Here is an 11,662-nt window from a genome sequence, read left to right on the forward strand (position 1 = left end):
CTCCCTCTCTCTCGGTCTCTCTCTCTCTCTCTCTCTCGGTCGCTCCCCTCCCTCTCTCTCCTCCCTCTGTCTCTCTTTCTCCTCCCTCCCTCTCTCTCTCTGTGTCTCTGTCTCTTGCTCTCTCTCCTCCCTCTGTTGCTCTCTCTCTTCCCTCTCTCTCTCTCCTTCCTCCCTCTCTGTGTGTCTCTCTCTCCTCCCTTCCTCTCGCTGTGTCTCTCCTCCCTCTGTCTCTCTCTCTGTCTCTCGCGCTCTCTGTCTCCCTCCCTCCCTCTCTGTCTCTCTGTGTCTCCCTCTCCTCCCTCTCTCTCTCTGTCTCTGTCTCTCTCTCCTCCCTTCCTCTCTCTGTGTCTCTCTCGTCTGTCTCTCGCTCTCTCCCCTCTCTGTCTCTCTCCTCCCTCCCCCCTCCCTCCCTCCCTCCCTCTCCTCCCTCCCTCCCTCTCTCTGTCTCTGTGTCTCCCTCTCCTCCCTCCCTCCCTCTCTCTCTCTCTCTGTGTCTCTCTCTCTCCTCCCTTCCTCTATCTGTGTCTCTCTCTCTCTCCTCCCTCTGTCTCTTTCTCTCTCTCCTCTGTCTCTCGCTCTCTCTCCTCTCTGTCTCTCCTCCCTCCCTACCTCCCTCCCTCTCTCTCTCTGTCCTCCCTCCCTCCCTCCCTCTCTCTGTCTCTCTGTGTCTCTCTCTCCTCCCTCCCTCCCGCTCTCTCGGTGTCTCTCTCCTCCCTCCCTCTCTCTCTCTCTGTGTCTCTGTCTCTCCTCTCTCTCCTCCCTCCCTCCCTCTCTCTCTGTCTCTCTGTATCTCTGTTTCTCTCTTTAAAGTGGCAGGGTTGTTATCTTCCTCTTCCCCAGCTAGCCATCAGAACTGTCACACCTGCTCTCCTCCTCTCCCTCTCCACTCTATTCCTCCTCCTTTCTCCCACTCAAAGGATCTCTCACTCATAGATCACACTTCTATCTATCGCTCTCCTTGTCTCTTTGTTCCTCTGTAGTTGTGTTCCTCGGTAGTTTTGTTCCTCGGTGGGCATCTTTTGGTGCATTGTCAACTGTTCAAGCAGGATGTATAACAACAGTGAAGAGAATCCCAGGTGATTTGAGGGGTATAGCAAGATAATCAAAGGTAATTTTATGGATACAGGGCCATACAACTCATGGTGAGTTCCTTCATTGAAACAACTTATGTATATGCTGTGAATACATGTGATGCTGTGAATACATGTGATGCTGTAAATACATGTGATGCTGTGAATACATGTGAGTATTCAAACCAATTCCATTTAAATTCTAACCAGAAAGTAAACCAAATTCTAATTTGACATTTTCCTAATTGAAGAGAATTGGATTTTGGAATGTCAGTGTACTTCCTGAATTGACTGGAATTGACCCCAACACTTAATAGTGAACAAACAAAGAAATGTAGTAAAATGATATTAACTGGACAAGACATACGTGGATGGATGAGGAGGTGGGAGAAATGCTCATTTTGACAGAAAAAATGAACTAGTACTATCTGTGTGAACGAGTGAAAAAGAATGGACTTTTGTTTACATTTGCAATTTTCACTATAGCGGTAGTTGACTAGATGGTATGCTAGGTTTATTGCTTTTGAATTCTCTACATGTCTGTTTGTGCACTAATAGTTCCCTACGCTGTGTGTAAATCCGTTCCTGGGACATCTGAGTGCAAGATATTGGCACCTCTCTTAAGTATTACCTTAGTCACGATTACTGATATATACAGTGACTCAATTGTAGACATGGGACTTCATCATCTCCTAACCACAGTCTGTTTGCCTTCTACTCGAGTCTGGTCGTTATGGAAAATATTATTATATTATTATTATTATGGAAAATATTGTTTACAATAACCACCTTCCTATGTGCAAACGGAAAAAATACCCTGCAAACAAACACACACACACATACGCAGGCAAGCAAACACACACACGCAGGTAAGCAAACACACACACACACATCTCCACTTGAAGTTGCTATCAGTCTTTTGAAGGAGGGGGAATTGAATTGTGGGGTAGAAAAACCATTTACTTCAAATTATTTAATAGATGTATTGAGGCATATTAAAGAACCAATGTCGCCTATCTGTTAATCTATAACTGAGACACACACACAGTAACACAGTAACACACAGTAACACAGTAGCACACAGTAACACAGTAGCACACAGTAACACAGTAGCACACAGTAACACAGTAGCACAGTAACACAGTAGCACACAGTAACACACAGTAGCACACAGTAACACACAGTAGCACAGTAACACACAGTAATACAGTAGCACAGTAATACACAGTAGCACAGTAACACACAGTAACACAGTAGCACAGTAACACACAGTAGCACAGTAACACACAGTAGCACACAGTAACACACAGTAGCACAGTAACACACAGTAATACACAGTAGCACAGTAACACAGTAACACACAGTAACACAGTAACACACAGTAACACAGTAGCACAGTAACACAGTAACACACAGTAGCACACAGTAACACACAGTAGCACAGTAACACACAGTAGCACAGTAACACACAGTAATACACAGTAGCACAGTAACACAGTAGCACAGTAACACAGTAGCACAGTAACACACAGTAACACACAGTAGCACAGTAACACAGTAGCACAGTAACACACAGTAACGCACAGTAACACAGTAACACTAATACACGGTAGCACAGTAACACACAGTAACACAGTAATACACAGTAACACACAGTAATACAGTAATATAAAGTAACACAGTAATACACATTAAAACACAGTAATACACAGTAACACAGTAATACACAGTAACACAGTAATACAGTAACACACAGTAACAATGTAATATAGTAACACAGTAATACACAGTAGCACAGTAACACACAGTAACACAATAACACACAGTAATACACAGTAACAGTAACACAGTAAAACACAGTAATACAGTATCACAGTAACACACAGTAGCACAGTAACACACAGTAGCACAGTAATACACAGTAACACAGTAGCACAGTAACACACAGTTAACACACAGTAGCACAGTAGCACAGTAATACACAGTAACACAGTAATACACAGTAACACAGTAATACACAGTAACACACAGTAATACACAGTAACACAGTAATACACGGTAGCACAGTAATACACAGTAACACACAGTAATACAGTAATACACATTAAAACACAGTAATACACATTAAAACACAGTAATACACAGTAACACAGTAATACACAGTAACACAGTAATACAGTAACACACAGTAACAATGTAATATAGTAACACAGTAACACACAGTAACACAATAACACACAGTAACACAGTAATACACAGTAACAGTAACACACAGTAAAACAGTAACACAGTAATACACAGTAAAACAGTAACAGTAACACACAGTAACAGTAACACACAGTAACACAGTAATTACATTTACATTTAAGTCATTTAGCAGACGCTCTTATCCAGAGCGACTTACAAATTGGTGCATTCACCTTATGATATCCAGTGGAACAACCACTTTACAATAGTGCATCTAAATCTTTTAAGGGGGGGGTTAGAAGGATTACTTTATCCTATCCTAGGTATTCATTAAAGAGGTGGGGTTTCAGGTGTCTCCGGAAGGTGGTGATTGACTCCGCTGTCCTGGCGTCGTGAGGGAGCTTGTTCCACCATTGGGGTGCCAGAGCAGCGAACAGTTTTGACTGGGCTGAGCGGGAACTGTGCTTCCTCAGAGGTAGGGGGGCCAGCAGGCCAGAGGTGGATGAACGCAGTGCCCTTGTTTGGGTGTAGGGCCTGATCAGAGCCTGAAGGTATGGAGGTGCCGTTCCCTTCACAGCTCCGTAGGCAATCACCATGGTCTTGTAGCGGATGCGAGCTTCAACTGGAAGCCAGTGGAGAGAGCGGAGGAGCGGGGTGACGTGAGAGAACTTGGGAAGGTTGAACACCAGACGGGCTGCGGCGTTCTGGATGTGTTGTAGAATAATAATGTAATACACAGTAATACACAGTAACACAGTAATACACAGTAATACACAGTAACACAGTAATACACAGTAACACAGTAATACACAGTAACACAGTAATACACAGTAATACAGTAACACAGTAACACAGTAATACAGTAACACAGTACAGTAACACAGTAACACACAGTAACTTTAACCAACGAACTAGAACAGTTCATTCAAATATTTCAGTGATGTATAATGTATCAACTAATTAGAAAGCCTTTATAAAAGTAATCTTACTCAGAGTATTGTAACATACAACATCATCTCAACCCTGCTCCATCTAGAAAGGAGACCCCCCCCCAGGGTTCAGGTGACTCATGCAGAGTGCTTTTTTTTAATTCAATATTTGTATTATGTCTATACATACAGTAAGAACCAGCAGCCTTTTCATTTGTCTGACTGTGACACCGTTGCCCTGCTGTAATGACGCAGAAACGTGTGTGTGTAAAGAGCGAAGCAGGTTTGAGGTGTTGATTTTATACCTTCTTTTGATAAACAAACTTATCTCAAATACATGTATATCATGTTGTGTCTGTGCTCCGTTTGTAGTTCATGTCCCTCTTTACTGTGTGTGTGTGTGTGTGTGTGTGTGTGTGTGTGTGTGTGTGTGTGTGTCTCAGTGTGTGTGTGTGGGGGGGGGTGACTAGAACGAGGTCAGCCTGCCTTACACTCTGAAAACTGCACATTGAAATATCACTTATAAATAACACATCCAGCCGGGTGTGATAAGTGGTGGACTTGACCTCGCATCTCAGATACACACACAACACAACACAACACAGATATACTCAGACACACAACACAGATATACTCAGACACACACACACAACACAGACATGATCAGACACACACACACACATACACAGACATGCACACACACACACAACACAGATATACTCAGACACACACACACACACAACACAGATATACTCAGACACACACAACACACAACACAGACATGCTCAGCACACACACACACACACAACACAGACATGCTCAGACACACACAACACAGATATACTCAGACACACACACACACAACACAGATATACTCAGACACACACACACACACACACACACACACACACACAACACAGATATACTCAGACACACACACACAACACAGACATGCTCAGACACACACACACACACAACACAGACATGCTCAGACACACACAACACAGATATACTCAGACACACACACACACACACACACAACACAGATATACTCAGACACACACAACACAGACATGCTCAGACACACACACACACAACACAGACATGCTCAGACACACACAACACAGATATACTCAGACACACACACACAACACAGATATACTCAGACACACACACACACACAACACAGATATACTCAGACACACACACACAACACAGACATGCTCAGACACACACACACACACACAACACAGACATGCTCAGACACACACAACACAGATATACTCAGACACACACACACACACAACACAGATATACTCAGACACACACACACAACACAGACATGCTCAGACACACACAACACAGACATGCTCAGACTTTCCATCATCTTGACTGATTCTAAATATATATAATATATCCTGATATCAACAGCAAACATGGGGGGGAAAAAGCTTGTCTACATTTTCAAGGAAGTTAATTATAATGTACTTTAAAGGACATTGCATTGCTCAGAAACTTGATGTCATTTTGATAGAGAATATTTTTCATATTAATATTTCCCCATCTCATTTTCTAACATTTTCTCTACAAGATTTGTTAACTTTTCTAATAAATTCTACAAGTAGACGATGGTCTAATTCCTAATGGATGATTTAGCTCAGATCATTCGAATCAATTTCCAAAATGAAAATGTATTCAACACCATTTTGTTGAAGGTTCTGTTTCTCTGTCAAACGGAACAACAAAACCCCACAGGCTCGTCACGGTCTTTCTGACATCAATGACAGAATGACTCTCCTTTTTTCTTCTTCTTTTGTCTGCGAGTTGTGTTCCCCACTCACTCTCCAACCCAAACGGTTTGAAATCGTTCCTGTATTCCGCTGGCTGCCACTGAGTTGGCTGTCATCATGCATTCTCTCTGTACTCAGGCAGTTTGAAGGCCAGGGCCGGCTCTCAAAGCAAAGCACTAAAAGAGGTTTAAATGCCACCCTACAGAGAGAGCCCTTGTCACCAGCCCTGCTGCCTCTCAGGGTGCGTCCGCACCCTATTCCCTATATACACTGAGTGTACAAAACATTAGGAACACCTTCCTAATGTTGAGTTGCAACCCTCTTTGCACACAGAACAGCCTCAATTCGTCAGGACATGGACTCTACAAGGTGTTGAAAGCGTTCCACAGGGATGCTGGCCCATATTGACTCCAATGCTTCCCACAGTTGTGTCAAGTTGGCTGGATGTCCTTTGTGTGGTGGACCGTTCTTGATACACACAGGAAACTCTTGAGTGTGAAAAACCCTGCAGCACTGTAGTTCTTGACACACTGAAAACAGTTCGCCTGGCACCTACTACCATACCCCGTTCAAAGGCACTTAAATATTTTGTTTTGCTCATTCACCCATAAGGGATCGTAGCTTTCAGCTGGATTCACCTGGTCAGTCTATTTCATGCAAAGAACAGATGTTCCTAATGTTTTGTACGCTCAATGTAGTGCACTACTTTAGACCAGAGGCCTATGGCACCATATTCCCTACATAGTGCACTACTTTAGACCAGAGGCCTATGGCACCTTATTCCCTAGATAGGGCTCTGGTCTAAAGTAGTGCACTATGGGAATAGGGTGCCATTTGGTATGGATCCTGACTGTAGAGCTCACACTTCCTGCTGCTGCAAACACATGCAGCCACACACTGGCCAAATACACACACTCAAGTTGTACAACAGATGTAGAACGCATTTGGCAAAACAGTTGTGATACAACAGAGTTTTTCAGCACAATAATATTTACACAAGCATTGCGTCATAGCCGGAGTATATTGTCAGATATACTGTACACACGGCTGGAATGCTGTTTCAGCCAATCAGCCAGCATCAAGGACCCAAACTACCCGGTTTATGATATAGAATAATTATAGGCCTAAATCGGTTTCTCAACTCACCTGACATGAAATGAAAGGAAGGAGGGAGGAGGTCAGAGACCTGGCCGTGTGGTGCCAGGACAACAACTTCTCCCTCAACGTGATCAAGACAAAGGAGATGATTGTGGACTATAGGAAAAGGAGGACCGAGCACACCCCCATTCTCATCGACGGGGCTGCAGTGGAGCAGGTTGAGAGCTTCAAGTTCCTTGGTGTCCACATCAACAACAAACTATCATGGTCCAAACACACTAAGACAGTCATGAAGAGGGCACGACAATGCCTATTCCCCTTCAGGAGACTGAAAAGATTTGGCATGGGTCCTGAGATCCTCAAAAGGTTCTACAGCTGCACCATCGAGAGCATCCTGACTGGTTGCATCACTGCCAGGTATGGCAACTGCTTGGCCTCCGACTGCTAGGCATCTCAGAGGGTAGTGCGTACGGCCCAGTACATCACTGGGGCCAAGCTTCCTGCCATCCAGGACCTCTATACCAGGCGGTGTCAGAGGAAGGCCCTAAAAATTGTCAAAGACTCCAGCCACCCTAGCCATAGACTGTTCTCTCTGCTACCGCACAGCAAGCGGTACCGGAGCGCCAAGTCTAGGTCCAAGAGGCTTCTTAACAGCTTCTACCCCCAAGCCATAAGACTCCTGAACAGCTAATCAAAGGGCTACCCAGACCAATCTTTTACGCTGCTGCTACTCTCTGATTATTATCTATGCATAGTCACTTGAATAACTCTACCTACATGTGCATATTACCTCAATTACCTTGACTAACCGGTGCCCCAGCACATTGACTCTGTACCGATACCCCCTGTATATAGCCTCGCTATTGTTATTTTACTGCTGTTGTTTAATTATTTTTTTTATATATTTTTTTTTATTTAAACTTCTTAAAGCATTGTTGGTTAAGGGCTTGTAAATAAGCATTTCACTGTAAGCTCTACACCTGTTGTATTCGGCGCATGTGACAAGTAAAATTCGTTTTGATTTCAAAGCCCTTTAAGTCTTACAACAATAGTAGCCTTGGTCCTCAGAGCTGACATGTTGGCTTCGTGTCACAGACTTCATTACCTGTTGGTTCCCGTGTTTCCTCAGTCACTCGGTTACTGTAGTTGGCAGACACTAACCCCTCTACTTCAATACAAAAGGCAGCTGAATGCAGCATATTTTTTATCCATCCATCCACGTACATCTTACCTGTTGAAATTATCAAACACACACACACTGCGATGATGAATACACACGCAAACACACACACTGCGATGATGAATACACACACAAACACACACACTGCGATGATGAATACACACGCAAACACACACACTGCGATGATGAATACACACGCAAACACACACACACTGCGATGATGAATACACACGCAAACACACACACTGCGATGATGAATACACACGCAAACACACACACACTGCGATGATGAATACACACGCAAACACACACACTGCGATGATGAATACACACGCAAACACACATACACACACGTATTCTCTCTCTCTCTCGCTCTAAAAGTCAGTTGCTATGGTAGCAACAGAAACACAAGGCCAAGCAGACAATGAGTTTGTGTTGCATACCGTCATATAGAGTTGTTTTTCGTAAGTTTACATATACCTTAGCCAAATACATTTAAACTCTGTTTTGCACAATTCCTGACATTTAATCCTAGTAAAAATTCCCTGTCTTACGTCAGTTAGGATCACCACTTTATTTTAAGAATGTGAAATGTCAGAATAATAGTAGAGAGAATGATTTATTTCAGCTTTTATTTATTTCGTCACATTCCCAGTGGGTCAGAAGTTTACATACACTCAATTAGTATTTGGTAGCATTGCCTTTAAATTGTTTAACTTGGGTCAAACGTTTCGGGTAGCCTTCCACAAGCTTCCCACAATAAGTCGGGTGAATTATGTGTCAGATGCTCCCTAGGAGAGGTGGGTGTGAAGTCAGGCGTAGGAGAGGAATAATATAGAAAAGGCGTTTATTAAAGAGTCCATCCAGAGAACAGGCACAGGACCACAACAGCAGCCCACTAAATAATCTGGAACACAGTCCAGGAAATACACCTGTCTAACAGAACAAAATAAAACGCAACCCAAACCAACGACAGGTACACAAACAATCCCGCACGAAACCAAACTGGTAGGGCGAGATTAAATACCCCACTAATTAACCTAAACTAGACACAGGTGAAACACAAGACAGACAATACCAAACAAAAAGAAAAAGGGATCGGTGGCAGCTAGTAGACCTGCGACGCCGAGCGCCGCCCGAACAGGAAGAGGAGCCACCTTCGGTGGAAGTCGTGACATTATGGCCCATTCCTCCTGACAGAGCTGGTGTAACTGAGTCAGGTTTGTAGGCCTCCATGCTCGCACACACTTTTTCAGTTCTGTCCACAAATGTTCTATAGGATTGCGGTCAGGGCTTTGTGATGGCCACTCCAATGCCTTGACTTTGTTGTCCTTAAGCCATTTTGCCACAACTTTGGAAGTATGCTTGGGGTCAATGTCCATCTGGAAGACCCATTTGCGACCAAGCTTTAACTTCCTGACTGATGTCTTGAGATGTTGCTTCAATATGTCCACATAATTTTCCATCCTCATGTGCCATCTATTTTGTGAAGTACACCAGTCCCGCCTGCAGCAAAGCACCCCCACAACATGATGCTGCCACCCCTGTGCTTCACGGATGGGATGGTGTTCTTCGGCTTGCAAATCTCCCCCTATTTCTTCCAAACATAATGATGGTCATTATGGCCAAACAGTTCTATTTTTGTTTCATCAGACCAGAGGACATTTCTCCAAAAAGTACGATCTTTGTCCCCATGTGCAGTTGCAAACCGTAGTCTGGCTTTTTTATGGCGGTTTTGGAGCAGTGGCTTCTTCCTTCCTTGCTGAGTGGCCTTTCAGGTTATGTCGATATAGGACTCGTTTTATTGTGGATATAGATACTTTTGTACCTGTTTCCTCCAGCATCTTCACAAGGTCCTTTGCTGTTGTTCTGGGACTGATTTGCACTTTTCGCACCAAAGTACGTTCATCTTTAGGAGACAGAACGTGTCTCCTTCCTGACTAGTATGACGGCTGCGTGGTCCCATTGTGTTTATACTTGCATACTATTGTTTGTACAGATGAACGTGGTATCTTCGGGCGTTTGGAAATTGCACCCGAGGATGAACCAGACTTGTGGAGGTCTACAATTTTTTTTCTTAGGTCACTGAGTTCGAAGGTAGGCCTTGAACTACATCCATAGGTACAACTCCAATTGACTCAAATGATGTCAATTAGCCTATCAGAAGCTTCTAAAGCCATGACATAATTTTCTGGAATTTTCCAAGCTGTTTAAAGGCACAGAGTCAACTTAGTGTATGTAAACTTCTGACCCACTGGAATTGTGATACAGTGAATTATAAGTGAAATAATCTGTCTGTAAACAATTGTTGGAAAAATGACTTGTGTCATGCACACAGTAGATGTCCTAACCGACTTGCCAAAACTATAGTTTGTTAACAAGAAATTTGTGGAGTGGTTGAAAAATGAGTTTTAATAACTCCAACCTAAGTGTATGTAAACCTCCGACTTCAACTGTAGTCACTCTAGGAGCTTCAGTGTTGCATAGCGTCATATAGTCACTCTAGGAACACAGGGTGACAGCGGACAAAGTATTTTTCCTTCACAGAACACGTCATGAAGAGAGACCCTTTGTATGTACTGAAACTGTCGGGGGGAGAGGTGTGTGTGTGTGTGTGTGTGTGTGTGTGTGTGTGTGTGTGTGTGTGTGTGTGTGTGTGTGTGTGTGTGTGTGTGTGTGTGTGTGTGTGTGTGTGTGTGGGAGGAGTGGGGAAGACGGGGGTGAAGAGACTTCATTTACTCATGTCTCTCTTTCCATCCCCTCACTGTCCTTCCCCACTCGCACAAACACCGCCCCTCAAATCGAGCGGAGGTCGTCAGTGTTGTATAACATGTTGCGTCTGTCTGTTAAGTGTCTTCTTCATGTCCAGGTACCAAGGACAAGAAAACCAGGCCATTTACATTAGGCTCTTGAATACAGGACATGTGTCAGTGTATTGCACAAGATTTTCCCAGCTCAGGAGGAACTCATGCCTTCTGAGCCTGTTTGTAGACAGACTGAATGGGTTTTAATGTTGTACAGCAAAGCTTGGGCCCAACTAGTCAAGCAGTATGTTAGGTGGGGGAGTTTCATAGCATTGAAGTACTGTTTCACTACCCCTGTAGTCAAACAATTCTGTATGAATCGGAAATTGGCTAGGTTGAATTTGGTAATTTGAGTTACCTTTTTCACCTACTTTTAAAAAAATGGTTGAAATCAAGTATATTGCCATGGTACTTCAAATCAAATACCACCTGGAGCTTCTCCTCTGACACATAGACATCTGTCTCAGTCAGTAGCATCAGTTGCCCCCTTTGTGAAGAACATGCAGACAGTTTCTTTTCACATTGAGATGCAAACATGAGTCACTGAGCCACTTTGTAACCTCGACCATTACATTTGAACTTCAGACCCAGTACAGACAGAAGG

This window comes from Salmo salar, chromosome ssa15, assembly GCF_905237065.1.
Source record: "Salmo salar chromosome ssa15, Ssal_v3.1, whole genome shotgun sequence".
Lineage (NCBI taxonomy): Eukaryota > Metazoa > Chordata > Actinopteri > Salmoniformes > Salmonidae > Salmo > Salmo salar.